The sequence below is a fragment of the Hippoglossus stenolepis genome, unplaced genomic scaffold, assembly GCF_022539355.2.
Source record: "Hippoglossus stenolepis isolate QCI-W04-F060 unplaced genomic scaffold, HSTE1.2 HiC_scaffold_37, whole genome shotgun sequence".
In the NCBI taxonomy this organism is placed as follows: Eukaryota; Metazoa; Chordata; class Actinopteri; order Pleuronectiformes; family Pleuronectidae; genus Hippoglossus; species Hippoglossus stenolepis.
The window spans coordinates 44,577-59,449 of record NW_025899758.1 but is presented as its reverse complement, the minus strand read 5'-3'; the positions used below and the strand labels follow the sequence as shown (position 1 = coordinate 59,449).

General features: G+C 43.7%; 18 non-coding genes and 4 pseudogenes across 18 annotated transcripts; all 22 read left to right on the top strand.

The window, feature by feature from the left end:
* Positions 1-195: 195 nt before the first annotated feature.
* On the top strand, positions 196-356 carry LOC124851508. The gene has a single exon (XR_007032549.1). It is a non-coding gene; the product is annotated as a U1 spliceosomal RNA (small nuclear RNA).
* Positions 357-909: 553 nt separating this feature from the next.
* On the top strand, positions 910-1,071 carry LOC124851517. Its single transcript, XR_007032558.1, has one exon. It is a non-coding gene; the product is annotated as a U1 spliceosomal RNA (small nuclear RNA).
* Positions 1,072-1,629: 558 nt separating this feature from the next.
* LOC124851465 lies at positions 1,630-1,786 on the top strand. The gene has a single exon (XR_007032513.1). It is a non-coding gene; the product is annotated as a U1 spliceosomal RNA (small nuclear RNA).
* A 547-nt stretch (positions 1,787-2,333) lies between these two features.
* Positions 2,334-2,491, top strand: LOC124851444. Its single transcript, XR_007032496.1, has one exon. It is a non-coding gene; the product is annotated as a U1 spliceosomal RNA (small nuclear RNA).
* A 553-nt stretch (positions 2,492-3,044) lies between these two features.
* Positions 3,045-3,202, top strand: LOC124851441. The gene has a single exon (XR_007032493.1). It is a non-coding gene; the product is annotated as a U1 spliceosomal RNA (small nuclear RNA).
* A 556-nt stretch (positions 3,203-3,758) lies between these two features.
* Positions 3,759-3,915, top strand: LOC124851437. The gene has a single exon (XR_007032489.1). It is a non-coding gene; the product is annotated as a U1 spliceosomal RNA (small nuclear RNA).
* Positions 3,916-4,466: 551 nt separating this feature from the next.
* LOC124851478 lies at positions 4,467-4,619 on the top strand (annotated as a pseudogene).
* Positions 4,620-5,167: 548 nt separating this feature from the next.
* Positions 5,168-5,323, top strand: LOC124851450. Its single transcript, XR_007032502.1, has one exon. It is a non-coding gene; the product is annotated as a U1 spliceosomal RNA (small nuclear RNA).
* A 558-nt stretch (positions 5,324-5,881) lies between these two features.
* On the top strand, positions 5,882-6,043 carry LOC118104089. The gene has a single exon (XR_004695014.2). It is a non-coding gene; the product is annotated as a U1 spliceosomal RNA (small nuclear RNA).
* A 402-nt stretch (positions 6,044-6,445) lies between these two features.
* LOC124851525 lies at positions 6,446-6,603 on the top strand. Its single transcript, XR_007032566.1, has one exon. It is a non-coding gene; the product is annotated as a U1 spliceosomal RNA (small nuclear RNA).
* Positions 6,604-7,163: 560 nt separating this feature from the next.
* Positions 7,164-7,319, top strand: LOC124851447. Its single transcript, XR_007032499.1, has one exon. It is a non-coding gene; the product is annotated as a U1 spliceosomal RNA (small nuclear RNA).
* A 417-nt stretch (positions 7,320-7,736) lies between these two features.
* Positions 7,737-7,893, top strand: LOC124851456. Its single transcript, XR_007032506.1, has one exon. It is a non-coding gene; the product is annotated as a U1 spliceosomal RNA (small nuclear RNA).
* A 557-nt stretch (positions 7,894-8,450) lies between these two features.
* Positions 8,451-8,606, top strand: LOC124851452. Its single transcript, XR_007032503.1, has one exon. It is a non-coding gene; the product is annotated as a U1 spliceosomal RNA (small nuclear RNA).
* A 556-nt stretch (positions 8,607-9,162) lies between these two features.
* LOC124851509 lies at positions 9,163-9,322 on the top strand. The gene has a single exon (XR_007032550.1). It is a non-coding gene; the product is annotated as a U1 spliceosomal RNA (small nuclear RNA).
* A 415-nt stretch (positions 9,323-9,737) lies between these two features.
* On the top strand, positions 9,738-9,892 carry LOC124851475 (annotated as a pseudogene).
* A 546-nt stretch (positions 9,893-10,438) lies between these two features.
* Positions 10,439-10,594, top strand: LOC124851440. Its single transcript, XR_007032492.1, has one exon. It is a non-coding gene; the product is annotated as a U1 spliceosomal RNA (small nuclear RNA).
* A 545-nt stretch (positions 10,595-11,139) lies between these two features.
* On the top strand, positions 11,140-11,300 carry LOC124851516. The gene has a single exon (XR_007032557.1). It is a non-coding gene; the product is annotated as a U1 spliceosomal RNA (small nuclear RNA).
* Positions 11,301-11,856: 556 nt separating this feature from the next.
* On the top strand, positions 11,857-12,009 carry LOC124851463 (annotated as a pseudogene).
* Positions 12,010-12,563: 554 nt separating this feature from the next.
* Positions 12,564-12,711, top strand: LOC124851451 (annotated as a pseudogene).
* Positions 12,712-13,127: 416 nt separating this feature from the next.
* On the top strand, positions 13,128-13,287 carry LOC124851462. The gene has a single exon (XR_007032512.1). It is a non-coding gene; the product is annotated as a U1 spliceosomal RNA (small nuclear RNA).
* Positions 13,288-13,695: 408 nt separating this feature from the next.
* LOC124851439 lies at positions 13,696-13,854 on the top strand. The gene has a single exon (XR_007032491.1). It is a non-coding gene; the product is annotated as a U1 spliceosomal RNA (small nuclear RNA).
* Positions 13,855-14,261: 407 nt separating this feature from the next.
* Positions 14,262-14,424, top strand: LOC124851512. Its single transcript, XR_007032553.1, has one exon. It is a non-coding gene; the product is annotated as a U1 spliceosomal RNA (small nuclear RNA).
* The last annotated feature ends 449 nt before the right edge of the window (positions 14,425-14,873 follow it).

Here is a 14,873-nt window from a genome sequence, read left to right as displayed (position 1 = left end):
AAGAAAATTGATAAAGTAATTATATGTCATGTACAGCCTAGTCGTTTCACAGAAGTGTTTGCTTCACTTCAACAAGTCCTTTACCAAGAGGATGATGTGATACAAAGGCTTTGGATTCTGTGAATATGCATGGAGGCACCGTGAGCCAAACAACTGTGTCTAAGAAGCAGGAGCCTGTCTCCAATGCTTCAACTCATACTTACCTGGCAGGAGAGATACCATGATCATGAAGGTGGTTCACCCAGGCGAGGCTCAGCCATTGCACCTCGGTTGTGCTGACCCGTGCGAATTCCCCAAATGTGGGAATCTCGACTGCATAATTTGTGGTAGTGGGGACTGCGTCCCTGCTCTCCCTGATCATTATGTTCAATTGCAATAAGAGCCACTGGGCATATTTTTATAGGTTATGTTGTCGTGCATGTTTTGAACTCCCACCACAATGCATTCACTGATTGTGGTCGAAGGACAATTTTACAGCAAATAGAAGGGTTCACTCCTGTTCCAAGTTTGCTGTTTTGATAAATAATGTAAGCTAGAAATTTTGTAGTGCCTGTACGCTGATTTTCAGAATTTATAGCAGTTTGTTTTGTCTCTGAGACAAAGGCGCTATGTCACCGGGCTTTTGCGGTGATCTATCAAAGACGGCCAGAGCTTACCTGGCTGCTGTTCATCAGGGTTTACTGTGTTTTGCAAGAGGAATAAAGAGGTGGAGACAAGAAAATTGATAGAGTAATTATATGTCATGTACAGCCTATCGTTTCACAGAAGTGTTTGCTTCACTTCAACAAGTCCTTTACCAAAAGAGGATGATGTGATACTGAAGACTCTGTGATTCTGAATAGCATGGGAGGCACCGTGAGCCAAACAACTGTGTCTAAGAAGCAGGAGCCTGTCTCAATGCTTCAACTCATACTTACCTGGCAGGCAGGGAGATACCATGATCATGAAGGTGGTTCACCCAGGGCGAGGCTCAGCCATTGCACTTCGGTTGTGCTGACCATCGAATTCCCCAAATGTGGGAATCTCGACTGCATAATTTGTGGTAGTGGGGGACTGCGTCGCTCTCCCCTGATCATTATGTTCAATTGCAATAAGAGCTTGACACTGGGCCTATTTTATAATGTTGTAGTGCATGTTTTGTACTCCCACCACAATGCATTCACTGATTGTGGTCGAAGGACAATTTTACAGCAAATAGACAGGTTCACTCCTGTTCCAAGTTTGTTGTTTTGATAAGTAATGTTTGCTAGAAATTCTTGTAGTGCCTGTACGCTGAGTTTTCAGAATTTATAGCAGCTTGTGTTGTCTCTGAACACAAAGGCGCTATGTCACTGGGCTTTTACGGTGATCTATCAGAGCGGCCGGAGCTTACCTGGCTGCTGTTCATTGAGGTTTACTGTGTTTTGCAAAGAGATAAAAGGGGTGGAGACAAGAAAATTGATAAAGTAATTATATGTCATGTACAGCCTAGTCGTTTCACAGAAGTGTTTGCTTCACTTCAACAAGTCCCTCACCAAAAGAGGATGATGTGATACTGAAGGCCTTTGGATTCTGTGAATATGCATGGGAGGCACCGTGAGCCAAACAACTGTGTCTAGAAGCAGGAGCCTGTCTCCAATGCTTCAACTCATACTTACCTGAGGAAGAGATGATCCATGAAGGTGGTTCACACAGGCGAGGCTCAGCCATTGCACTTCGGTTGTGTGCGACCCGTGCGAATTCCCCAAATGTGAGATCTCGAGCTGCATAATTTGTGGTAGTGGGGGACTGCGTCCGCTCTCCTGATCGTTATGTTCAATTGCAATGAAAACCGACACTGGGCCTATTTTATAGGTTTTGTTCTCATGCTTTTTTGAACTCACAACTACAATCTACTGATTCTAGGTCGAAGGACAATTTACAGCAAATGAGCGGGTTCACTCCTGTTCCAAGTTTGCTGTTTTGATAAATAATGTTTGCTAGAAATTCTTGTACTGCCTATGACTGATTTTTCAGAATTTATAGCAGTTTGTGTCTCTGAGACAAAGCTAGAGTCACCGGACTTTGCGGTGACCTATCAAACAACCAGAGCTTACCTGGCTGCTGTTCATTGAGGTTTACTGTGTTTTGCAAAAGAAATAAAAGGGGTGGAAACAAGAAAATTGATAAAGTAATTATATGTCATGTACAGCTAGTCGTTTCACAGAAGTGTTTGCTTCACTTCAACAAGTCCTTTACCAAAAGAGGATGATGTGATACTGAAGGCCTTTGGATTCTGTGAATATGCATGGAAGGCACCGTGAGCCAAACAACTGTGTCTAAGAAACAGGAGCCTGTCTCAATGCTTCCACCTCATACTTACCTGGCAGGGAGATACCATGATCATGAAGGTGGTTCACCAGGCCAGGCTCAGCCATTGCGCTTCGGTTGTGCTGACCCGTGCGAATTCCCCAAATGTGGGAATCTAGATCTGCATATTTGTGGTAGTGGGGGACTGGTCAGCTCTTCCCTGATCATTATGTTCAATTGCAATAAGAGCTTGACACTGGGCCTATTTTATAGGTTATGTTGTAGTGCTTGTTTTGTACTCCCACCACAATGTATTCACTGATTGTAGGTGAAGGACAATTTTACAGCAAATAGACGGGTTCAATCTGTTCCAAGTTTGCTGTTTTGATTGTGTGTTAGAAATTCTTGTGCTGCCTGTACGCTGATTTTTCAGAATTTATAGCAGTTTGTGTTATCTCTGAGACAAGGCGCTAGGTCACCGGGCTTTGCGGTGACCTATCAGAAACAGCCAGAGCTACCTGGCTGCTGCTCATTGAGGTTTACTACAGTATTTTGCTCAAGGGGAATAAAAGGGGTGGAGACAAAAAATTGATAAAGTAATTATATGTCATGTACAGCCTAGTCGTTTCACAGAAGTGTTTGCTTCACTAACTAGTCCTTTACCAAAGAGGATGATGTGATACTGAAGGCCTTTGGATTCTGTGAATATGCATGGAGGCACCGTGAGGCAAACAACTGTGTCTAAGAAACAGAGCCTGTCTCCAATGCTTCAACTCATACTTACCTGGCAGGGGAGATGACCTGATCATGAGGTGGTTCACCCGGCGAGCTCAGCCATTGCACTTCGGTTGTGCTGACCCAGTGCGAATTCCCAAATGTGGGAATCTGACTGCATAATTTGTGGTAGTGGGGACTGCGTCCGCGCTCTCCTGATCATTATGTTCAATTGCAATAAGAGCTTGACACTGGGCCTATTTTATAGGTTATGTTGTAATTTTGTTTGTACTCCCACCACAATGCATTCACTGATTGTGGTCGGGACAATTTTACAGCAAATAGACAGGTTCACTCCTGTTCCAAGTTTGTTGTTTTGATAGAAAGTAATGTTTGCTAGAAATTCTTGTAGTGCCTGTACGCTGATTTTTCAGAATTTATAGCAGTTTGTGTTGTCTCTGAGACAAAGGCGCTATGTCACTGGGCTTTGCGGTGATCTATCAGAGACAGCAGAGCTTCATGGCTGCTGTTCATTGAGGTTTACTGTGTTTTGCAAGGGGAATAAAAAGGTGGAGACAAGAAAATTGATAAAGTAATTATATGTCATGTACAGCCTAGTCGTTTCACAGAAGTGTTTGCTTCACTTCAACAAGTCCTTTACCAAAAGGGATGATGTGATACTGAAGGCCTTTGGATTCTGTGAATATGCATGGAAGCACCGTGAGCCAAACAACTGTGTCTAAGAAGCAGGAGCCTGTCTCCAATGCTTCCAACTCATACTTACCTGGCAGGAGATACCATGATCATGAAGGTGGTTCACCCAGGCGAGGCTCAGCCATTGCACTCCGGTTGTGCTGACCCGTGCAATTCCCCAAATGTGGGAATCTCGACTGCCTAATTGTGGTAGTAGGGGACTGCGTCCGCGCTCCCCTGATCATTATGTTCAGTGCAATAGAGCTTGACACTGGGCCTATTTTATAAGTTATGTTGTCGTGCATATTTTGAACTCCACCACAATGCATTCACTGATTGTGGTCGAAGGACAATTTTACAGCAAATAGGCAGGTTCACTCCTGTTCCAAGTTTGCTGTTTTGATAAATAATGTAAGCTAGAAATTCTTGTAGTGCCTGTCTATGCTGATTTTACAATTTATAGCACTTGTGTTGTCTCTGAGACAAAGGAGCTATGTCACCGGGCACTGCGGTGATCTATCAGGAACAGCGATTAAGCTTTGCCGCTGTTCATTGAAGGTTACTGTGTTTTGCAAGGAGAATAAAGGGTGGAGACAAGAAAATTGATAAAGTAATTATATGTCATGTACAGCCTAGTCGTTTCACAAGTGTTTGCTTCACTTCAACAAGTCCTTTACCAAAAGAGGATGATGTGATACTGAAGGCCTTTGGATTCTGTGAATATGCATGGGAGGCACCGTGAGCCAAACAACTGTGTCTAAGAAAGGAGCCTGTCTCCAATGCTCTGCCTCATACTGACACGGGGAGGTAAAGATCAGCAGATAAGGTTCACCCAGGCGGAGGCTCAGCCATTGCACTTCCGTTGTGCTGACCGTGCGAATTCCCCAAACATGAGATCGACTGCATAATTTGTGGTAGTGGGGGACTGCGTCCGCTCTCCCCTGATCATTATGTTCAATTGCAATAAGAGCTTGACACTGGGCCTATTTTATAGGTTATGTTGCCGTGCATATTTTGAACTCCACAATGCATTCACTGATTGTGGTCGAAGGACAATTTTACAGCAAATAGGCGGGTTCACTCCTGTTCCAAGTTTGCTGTTTTGATAAATAATGTAAGCTAGAAATTCTTGTAGTGCCTGTCGCTGATTTTCAGAATTTATAGCAGTTTGTGTTGTCTCTGAGACAAGGCGCTATGTCACCGGGCTTTGCGGTGATCTATCAGAACCGGCCAGAGCTACTAGCTGCTGTTCATTGAGGTTTACTGTGTTTTGCAAGGGGAAAAAAGGGGTGGAGACAAGAAAATTGATAAAGTAATTATATGTCATGTACAGCCTAGTCGTTTCACAGAAGTGTTTGCTTCACTTCAACAAGTTTTTACCAAGAGGATGATGTGATACTGAAGGCCTTTGGATTCTGTGAATATGCATAGGGAGGACAACCGTGAGCCAAACAACTGTGTCTAAGAAGCAGGAGCCTGTCCAATCTTCCAACTCATTACCTGGCAGGAGATACCATGATCATGAAGGTGGTTCACCCAGAGCGAGGCTCAGCCATTGCACTTCGGTTGTGCTGACCGTGCGAATTCCCCAAATGTGGGAATCTCGTAACTGCGTAATTTTGATGGGGACTGCGTCCGCTCTCCCTGATCATTATGTTCAATTGCAATAAGAGCTTGACACTGGGCCTATTTTATAGGTTTTGTTGTCGTGCATGTTTTGAACTCCCACCACAATGCATTCACTGATTGTGGTCGAAGGACAATTTTACAGCAAATGAAGCGGGTTCCTCCTGTTCCAAGTTTGTTGTTTGATAAGTAATGTTTGCTAGAAATTCTTGTAGTGCCTGTACGCTGATTTTTCAGAATTTATAGCAGTTTATAATATGTATCTGAGACAAAGGCTATGTCACCGGGCTTTACTTGGTGATCTATCAGAAAGCCGACCAGAGCTTTCCTGGCTGCTGTCCATTGAGGTTTACTGTGTTTTGCAAGGGGAATAAAAAGGGTGGAGACAAGAAAATTGATAAAGTAATTATATGTCATGTACAGCCTAGTCGTTTCTGAAATGTTGCAGCTTCACTTCAACAAGTCCTTTACCAAAGAGGATGATGTGATACTAAAGGCCTTTGGATTCTGTGAATATGCATGGGAACCATGAGCCAAACAACTGTGTCTAGAAGCAGGAGCCTGTCTCTACATGCTTCCAACTCATACCTGGCAGGGGAGATACCATGATCATGAAGGTGGTTCACCCAGGGCGAAATCAGCCATTGCACTCCGATTGTGCTGACTCCGTCCGAATTCCCCAAATGTGGAAGTCTGACTGCATAATTTGTAGGAGTGGGGACTGCGTCCAGCGCTCTCCCCTGATCATTATGTTCAATTGCAATAAGAGCTTGACACTGGGCCTATTTTATAGGTTATGTTGTAGTGCATGTTTTGCACTCCCACCACAATGCATTCACTGATTGTGGTGAAGGACAATTTTCAGCAAATAGACGGGTTCACTCCTGTTCAGGTTTGCTGTTTTGATAAGTATTTACAAGTTTTAGTACCTGTCGCAGATTGAGACAAGAAAATTGATAAAGTAATTATATGTCATGTACAGCCTAGTCGTTTCACAGAAGTGTTTGCTTCACTTCAACAAGTCCTTTACCAAAGAGGATGATGTGATACTGAAGGCCTTTGGATTCTGTGAATATGCATGTGAGGCACCGTGACCAAACAACTGTGTCTAAGAAGCAGAGCCTGTCTCCAATGCTTCCAGCTCATACTTACCTGGCAGGGAGATACCATGATCATGAAGGTGGTTCACCCAGGCGAGGCTCAACCATTGCACTTCGGTTGTTCTGACCCGTGCGAATTCCCCAAATGTGAGAATCACGACTGCATAATTTGTGGTAGTGGGGACTGCGTCCGCTCTCCCCTGATCATTATGTTCAATTGCAATAAGAGCTTGACACTGGGCCTATTTTTATAGGTTATGTTGTAGTGCATGTTTTATACTCCCACACAATGCATTCACTGATTGTGGTCGAAGGACAATTTTACAGCAAATAAACGGGTTCACTCATGTTCCAAGTTTGCTGTTTGTCAAATAATGTTTGCTAGAAATTCTTGTACTGCCTGTACGCTGATTTTCAGATTTTATTACTGGTTTTGTTGTCTCTGAGACAAAGGCGCTATGTCACTGGGCTTTTGCGGTGATCTATCAGAGACGGCCAGAGCTTACCTGGCTGCTGTTCATTGAGGTTTACTGTGTTTTGCAAAGGGAATAAAAGGGGTGGAGACAAGAAAATTGATAAAGTAATTATATGTCATGTACAGCCTAGTCGTTTCACAGAAGTGTTTGCTTCACTTCAACAAGTCCTTTACCAAAAGAGGATGATGTGATACTGAAGGCATTTGGATTCTGTGAATATGCATGGGAGGCACCGTGAGCCAAACAACTGTGTCTAAGAAGCAGGAGCCTGTCTCCAATGCTTCCAACTCATACCTGGCAGGGGAGATACCATGATCATGAAGGTGGTTCACCCAGGCGGAGCTCAACCATTGCCATGGTTGTGCTGACCCGTGCGAATTCCCCAAATGTGGGAATCTAGACTGCATAATTTGTAGTGGGGACTAAGTCCGCGCTCTCCCCTGATCATTATGTTCAATTACAATAAGAGCTTGACACTGGGCCTATTTTATAGGTTTTGTTGTCGTGCATGTTTTGAACTCCCACCAATGCATTCACTGATTGTGGTGAAGGACAATTTCACAGCAAATAGACAGGTTCAGTCCTGTTCCAAGTTTGCTGTTTTGATGAGTAATGTTTGCTTGAAATTCTTGTAGTGCCTGTACGCGTTGATTGAGACAAGAAAATTGATAAAGTAATTATATGTCATGTACAGCCTAATCGATTTCACAGAAGTGTTTGCTTCACTTCAACAAGTCCTTTACAAAAGAGGATGATGTGGATACTGAAGGCCTTTGGATTCTGTGAATATGCATGTGAGGCACCGTGAGCCAAACAACTGTGTCTAAGAAGCAGGAGCCTGTCTCCATGTTTCCATCTCATACTACCTGGCAGGGAGATACCATGATCATGAAGGTGGTTCACCCAGAGCGAGGCTCAGCCATTACACCGGTTGATGATAACCCGAATTCCCCAAATTTAGGAATCTCGACTGCATAATTTGTGTGGTAGTGGGACTGCGTCCGCGCTCTCCTGATCATTATGTTCAATTGCAAAAGAGCTTGACACTGGGCCTGTTTTATAGGTTTTGTTGTCGTGCATGTTTTGAACTCCCACCACAAAGCCTCACTGATTGTGGTCGAAGGACAATTTTACAGCAAATAGATGGGTTCCTCCTGTTCCAAGTTTGCTGTTTTGATAAATAATATAAGCTAGAAATTCTTGTAGTGCCTGTACGCTGATTTTCAGAAGAAAGCTGTAGTTTGTGTTGTCTCTGAGACAAGGCGCTATGTCACCGGGCTTTTGCGGTGATCTATCAGAGACGGCCAGAGCTTACCTGGCTGCTGTTCATTGAGGTTTACTGTGTTTTGCAAGGGGAAAAAAAGGAGGTGGAGACAAGAAAATTGATAAAGTAATTATATGTCATGTACAGCCTAGTCGTTTCACAGAAGTGTTTGCTTCACTTCAACAAGTCCTTTCCAAAAGAGGATGATGTGATACTGAAGGCCTTTGGATTCTGTGAATATGCATGTGAGGCACCGTGAGCCAAACAACTGTCTAAGAAGCAGGAGCCTGTCTCCAATGCTTCAAGCTCATACTTACCTGGCAGGAGATACCATGATCATAAGGTGGTTCACCCAGGCGAGACTCAGCCATTGACGCCGGTTGTGGCTGACCGTGCGAATTACCCAAATGTGGGAATCTGACTGCATAATTTGTGGTAGTGGGGAATAAATCGGCGCTCTCCCCTGATCATTATGTTCAATTGCAATAAGAGCTTGACACTGGATCCTATTTTATAGGTTTTGTTGTCGTGCATGTTTTGAACTCCCACCACAATGCATTCACTGATTGTGGTCGAAGGACAATTTTACAGCAAATAGACGGGTTCACTCCTGTTCCAAGTTTGCTGTTTTGATAAATATTTGCTAGAAATAATTCTTGTAGTGCCTGTACTGATTTTCAGAATTTATAGCAGTTTGTGTTGTCTCTGAGACAAGGCGCTATGTCACCAGGCTTTTACGGTGATCTATCAGAGGCGGCCAGAGCTACCTGGCTGCTGTTCATTGGGGTTTACTGTGTTTGGTAAGGGGAATAAAAGGGAGACAAGAAAATTGATAAAGTAATTATATGTCATGTACAGCCTAGTCGTTTCACAGAAGTGTTTGCTTCACTTCAACAAGTCCTTTACCAAAGAGGATGATGTGATACTGAAGGCCTTTGGATTCTGTGAATATGCATGTGGCAGCACCGTGAGCCAAACAACTGTGTCTAAGAAGCAGAGCCTGTCTCAATGCCTCCAGCTCATACTTACCTGGCAGGGGAGATACCATGATCATGAAGGTGGTTCACCCAGGGCGAGGCTCAGCCATTGCACTTCGGTTGTGCTGACCGGTGCGAATTCCCCAAATGTGGGAATCTCGACTGCATAATTTGTGGTAGTGGGGGACTGCCCGCGCTCCCCTGATCATTATGTTCAATTACAATAAGAGCTTGACACTGGGCCTATTTTATAGGGACTTATGTTTAGTGCTTGTTTATACTCCCACCACAATACATTCACTGATTGTGAGTGAAGGACAATTTTACAGCAAATAGACGGGTTCAGTCCTGTTCCAAGTTTGCTTTTTTGATAATATTTCTAGAAATTCTTGTATAGTACCTATACGCTGTTACAATGAGACAAGAAAATTGATAAAGTAATTATATGTCATGTACAGCCTAGTCGTTTCACAAGTGTTGCTTCACTTCAGCAAGTCCTTTACCAAAAGAGGATGATGTGATACTGAAGGCCTTTGGATTCTGTGAATATGCATGTGGGCGCAAATGAGCCAAACAACTGTGTCTAGAAGCAGGAGCCTGTCTCCAATGCTTCCAACTCATACTTACCTGGCGGGAAGATACATGATCATGAAGGTGGTTCACCTCAGTGAGCTCAGCCATTGCCAGTTTGTGCTGACCACGTGCGAATTCCCCCAAATGTGGAATCTGACTGCATAATTTGTGGTAGTTGGGGACTCTCCGCGCTCTCCCCTGATCATTATGTTCATTGCAATAAGAGCTTGACACTGGATCTATTTATAGGTTTTGTTGTCATGCATTTGAACTCCCACCACAATGCATTCACTGATTGTGAGTCGAAGACAATTTTACAGCAAATAGACGGGTTCCTCCTGTTCCAAGTTTGCTGTTTTGATAAGTAATGTTTGCTAGAAATTCTTGTAGTGCCTGTACGCTGATTTTCAGAATTCATAGCAGTTTGTTTTGTCTCTGAGACAAGGCGCTAGCTCACCGGGCTTTCGGTGATCTATCAGAGACGGCCAGAGCTTACCTGGCTGCTGTTCATTGGAGTTTACTGTGTTTTGCAGGGGAATAAAAAAGTGGAGACAAGAAAATTGATAAAGTAATTATATGTCATGTACAGCCTAGTCGTTTCACAAGTGTTTGCTTCACTTCAACAAGTCCTTTACAAAAGAGGATGATGTGATACAAAGACTTTGGATTCTGTGAATATGCATGGTGGCACCGTGAGCCAAACAACTGTGTCTAAGAAGCAGGAGCCTGTCTCAGTGCTTCCATCTCATACTTACCTGGCAGGAGATACCATGATCATGAAGGTGGTTCACCCAGGCGAGGCTCAGCCATTGCACTCGGTTGTGCTGACCGATGCGAATTCCCAAATGTGGGAATCTCGACTGCATAATTTGTGGTATTGGGGACTGCGTCGCGCTCTCCCTGATCATTATGTTCAATTGCAATAGAGCTTGACACTGGGCCTATTTTATAGGTTTTGTTGTCGTGCATGTTTGAACTCCACCACAATGCATTCACCAATTGTAGTGAAGGACAATTTTACAGCAAATGACAGGTTCATCCTGTTCCAAGTTTGCTGTTTTGATAAATAATGTAAGCTAGAAATTCTTGTAGTGCCTGTACGCATTTTCAGAATTTATAGCAGTTTGTGTTATCTCTGAGACAAGGCGCTATGTCACCGGGCTTTTGCGGGGATCTATAAAGGCGGCAGAGCTACCACAACTGTTGTTTCATTGAGGTTTACTGTGTTTGTAGGGAATAAAAGGTGGAGACAAGAAAATTGATAAGTAATTATATGTCATGTACAGCTAGTCGTTTCACAGAAGTGTTTGCTTCACTTCAACAAGTCCTTTACCAAAAGAGGATGATGTGATACTGAAGGCCTTTGATTCTGTGAATATGCATGGGGGCACCGTGAGCCAAACAACTGTGTCTAAGCAAGCAGGAGCCTGTCTCAATGCTTCCAACTCATACTTACCTGGCAGGGAGATACCATGATCATGAAGGTGGTTCACCCAGAGTGAGGCTCAGCCATTGCACTTCGGTTGTGCTGACCGTGCGAATTCCCCAAATGTGAGAATCTCGACTGCATAATTTGTGGTAGTGGGGGACTGCGTCGCGCTCTCCCTGATCATTATGTTCAAGTACAATAAGAGCTTGACACTGGGCCTACTTTATAGGTTTTGTTGTAGTGCATGTTTCGAACTCCCACCACAATGCATTCACTGATTGTGGTCCAAGGACAATTTACAGCAAATAGACAGGTTCACTCCTGTTCCAAGTTTGCTGTTTGATAAACAATGTTTGCTAGAAATTCTTATAGTACCTGTACGCTGATTTTCAGAATTTATAGCAGTTTTGTGTTGTCTCTGAGACAAAGGCGCTATGTCTGGGCTTTTGCGGTGATCTATCAGAGACAGCCAGAGCACCACCTGGCTGCTGTTCATTGAGGTTACTGTGTTTTGCAAAGGGGAATAAAAATGGGGTGGAGACAAGAAAATTGATAAAGTAATTATGTATATGTACAGCCTAATCGTTCTACAGAAGTGTTTGCTTCACTTCAACAAGTCCTTTACAAAGAGGATGATGTGATACTGAAGCCCTTTGGATTCTGTGAATATGCATGGAGAAGCCATTAGAGCCAAACAACTGTCCAGAAGCAGGAGCCTTTCTCATGCTTCCAACTCATACTTACCTGCAGGGAGATACCATGATCATGAAGTGGTTCACCCAGGCGAGGCTCAGCCATTTGCACTTCGGTTGTGCTGACCACGTGCGAATTCCCAAATGTGAGAATCTGACTGCATAATTTGTGTGTGGGGACTTCCGCGCTCTCCCCTGATCATTATGTTCAACCACAATAAAACTTGACACTGGGCCTATTTATAGGTTTTGTTGTCGTGCATGTTTGAACTCCCACCACAATGCATTCACTGATTGTGGTCGAAGGACAATTTTACAGCAAATAGACGGGTTACTCCCTGTTCCAAGTTTGCTGTTTTGATAAGTAATGTTTGCTAGAAATTCTTGTACTGCCTGTACGCTGAGTTACAGAATTTATAGCAGTTTGTGTTATCTCTGAGACAAGGCGCTAGGTCACCGGGCTTTCGGTGACCTATAAGACGGCCAGGCTTACCTGGCTGCTGTTCATTGAGGTTTACTGTGTTTGCAAGGGGAATAAAATAGGGTGGAGACAAGAAAATTGATAAAGTAATTATATGTCATGTACAGCCTAGTCGTTTCACAGAAGTGTTTGCTTCACTTCAACAAGTCCTTTACCAAAAGAGGATGATGTGATACTGAAGGCCTTTGATTCTGTAAATATGCATGGGAGGCACCGTGAGCCAAACAGCTGTGTCTAGAAGCAGGAGCCTGTCTCCAATGCTTCCAACTCATACTTACCTGGCAGGGGAGATACCATGATCATGAAGGTGGTTCACCGGGGCGACTCAGCCATTGCACTTGGTTGTGCGACCGTGCGAATTCCCCAAATGTGGGAATCTCAGGCATAATTTGTAGTAGTGGGGACTGTCATCTCCCTGATCATTATGTTCAATTGCAATAAGAGCTAAACACTGGGCCTATTTTTATAGGTTATGTTGTAGTGCATGTTTTGAACTCCCACCGTCATATTCACTGATTGTGGTCAAGGACAATTTTACAGCAATCAGACAGGTTCACTCCTGTTCCAAGGTTGCTGTTTTGATAAGTAATGCTTGCTAGAAATTCTTGTAGCACCTGTACGCTGATGGGTGGAGACAAGAAAATTGATAAAGTAATTATATGTCATGTACAGCCTAGTCATTTCACAGAAGTGTTGCTTCTAACCAACAAGTCCTTTACCAAAAGAGGATGATGTGATACTGAAGGCCTTTGGATTCTGTGAATATGCATGCAGGCACCTTAATGAGCCAAACAACTGTGTCCTAGAAGCAGGAGCCTGTCTCCAATGCTTCCAACTCACACCTGGCAGGGAGATACCATGATCATGAGGTGGTTTACCCACGACAGGCTCAGCAATGTTGCCACTTCAGTTGTGCTGACCGTGTGAATTCCCAAATGTGGGAATCTCGACGGCATAATTTGGTAGTGGGGGACTGCGTCCGCGCTCTCCCTGATCATTATGTTCAATTGCAATAAGAGCTTGACACGATTTTGTTTTATAGGTTTTGTTGTCGTTCGCTTTTGTACTTACTCCCACCACAATACATTCACTGATTGTGATGAGACAATTTTACAGCAAATAGTGAGTTCACTCCTGTTCCAAGTTTGCTGTTTTGATAAGTAATGTTTGCTAGAAATTCTTGTACTGCCTGTACGCAGTTGAGACAAGAAAATTGATAAAGTAATTATATGTCATGTACAGCCTAGTCGTTTCACAGAAGTGTTTGCTTACTTCAACAAGTCCTTTACCAAAAGAGGATGATGTGATACTGAAGGCCTTTGGATTCTGTGAATATGCATGTAAGCACTGTGAGCCAAACAACCGTGTCTAAGAAGCAGGAGCCTGTCTCCAATGCTTCAACTCACTACCTGGCAGGGGAGATACCATGATCATGAAGGTGGTTCACCCGGGCGAGGCTCAGCCATTGCACTCGGTTGTGCTGACCCGTGCGAATTCCCCAAATGTGGGAATCTCGACTGCATAATTTGGGTGAGTGAGGACTGCGTCCACGCTCTCCCCTGATCATTATGTTCAATTGAATAAGAGCTTAACACTGGGCCTATTTTATAGGTTAATGTTGTAGTGCATGTTTTGTACTCCCACCACAATACATTCACTGATTGTGGTCGAGGACAATTTTACAGCAAATAGACAGGTTCAGTCCTGTTCCAAGTTTGCTGCTTTTGATGAGTAATGTTTGCTAGAAATTCTTGCAGTGCCTGCACGTGATTGAGACAAGAAAATTGATAAGTAATTATATGTCATGTACAGCCTAGTCGTTTCTGAAGTGTTTGCTTCACTTCAACAAGTCCTTTGCAAAGAGGATGATGTGATACTGAAGGCCTTTGGATTCTGTGAATATGCATGGAGGCACCGTGAGCCAAACAACTGTGTCTACAAGCAGGAGCCTGTCTCCAATGCTTCAACTCTCATACCTGGCAGGGGAGATACCATGATCATGAAGGTGGTTCACCCGGGCGAGGCTCAGCCATTGCACTTCGGTTGTGCTGACCCGTGCGGATTCCCCAAATGTAGGAATCTCGACTGCATAATTTGTGGTAGTGGGGGGACTGCGTCGCGCTCTCCCCTGATCATTATGTTCAATTGCAATAAGAGCTTGACACTGGCCTATTTTATAGGTTTTGTTGTCGTGCATGTTTGAACTCCCACCACAATCATTCACTGATTGTGGTCGAAGGACAATTTTACAGCAAATGAGCGGGTTCACTCTGTTCCATTTTCTTCTTTGATAATAATGTTTGCTAGAAATTCTTGTGGTACTTATATCATGATTAGAGACAAGAAAATTGATAAAGTAATTATATGTCATGTACAGCCTAGTCGTTTCACAGAAGTGTTTGCTTCACTTCAACAAGTCCTTTACCAAAGAGGATGATGTGATACTGAAGGCCTTTGGATTCTGTGAATATGCATGAGAGGCACCGTGAGCAAAACAACTGTGTCTAAGAAGCAGGAGGCTCTCTCAAATCTTCCAACTCATACCTGGCAGGGAGATGCCATGATCATGAGGTGGTTCAC